We start from the raw sequence: 944 nt of genomic DNA, 5'->3' as shown, positions 1-944 counted from the left end.
CTCTTCCCGTCTTCGAGCGGAAAGAATTTATAAGACGTATCTCCGAGTCCGATTTTGGTGGCGTGTTCACCCAGAGCATCCGGAGCTCTGTTCCGTGGAGCCTAGCAAACTCCACGCGACCGTCCGTGTTGTCTGTGTCTAACCGCAACTCAAGCAAGTTTTCTAGCCTACACCACAACCATCTCTGGTGTAAGTAAACAATCTTTAAATCTACCGTTAAGCGTCTGTGCCTAATTCCAGCTCATCGCCCTCCCTCTCCGATCCAGCGTGCCCAGGCTGCTGGCCACAGCCTGTGTGCAGCACGGAAAAGGGCTCAGGTCGCTCCCGGCCCGCACATGTGGTACTTTGTTTCTGAAGTTGAGAGGTATTAATATCCTACCAGCCAGCTTGCACAACTCAAGCGTGGGTGGTAGAAATTTACAGTGCAGTATGGTTCCCAGCGTCAGCCCTCCTATGACGGCAGTCTCGTCTAGAAACTGTGATTTGGATACATAAATATACTTGTAATGCAATTAAATAAAAATGTTTTAATAACTTTTGTCTAGCTCAGGTAAAGCATGTTGTTGTGCTTGGAGCTTCAGCCTTTGAATTGTCTTGTCCATGGAAGTTGGTGTCTGCAGGGGATTAAGATGTCTTCAGCTCACTTCCTTCCCAGCTGGTGTGTTTTTTCAATGCTGCTCCCTACTGGGCTTACTTTTTACTTTTCCACTCAACCTAAACTGCTGCTACTACAAAAAAGAGACACAAAAGGGGGAGGGCAGGAGGCCTGATTCTTCAGCAGTTTTTAAACTTCCTTCCTTTAAACTTCACTATCACCTGGATAGACCAAAGAGAAGCAATGTATTTAACATATACATAATAAAAAAACAAAGTCTCTGTAGCTTTGAGTCCTTCCTCAGTCATCGTGTCCCCTTCTTTCTCCCTCCTCTTCCCCCCCCCCCCCC

The sequence above is a fragment of the Alligator sinensis genome, unplaced genomic scaffold, assembly GCF_000455745.1.
Source record: "Alligator sinensis unplaced genomic scaffold, ASM45574v1 scaffold984_1, whole genome shotgun sequence".
NCBI classification, from domain to species: Eukaryota; Metazoa; Chordata; order Crocodylia; family Alligatoridae; genus Alligator; species Alligator sinensis.
Note: the sequence above shows the minus strand (reverse complement) of the source record.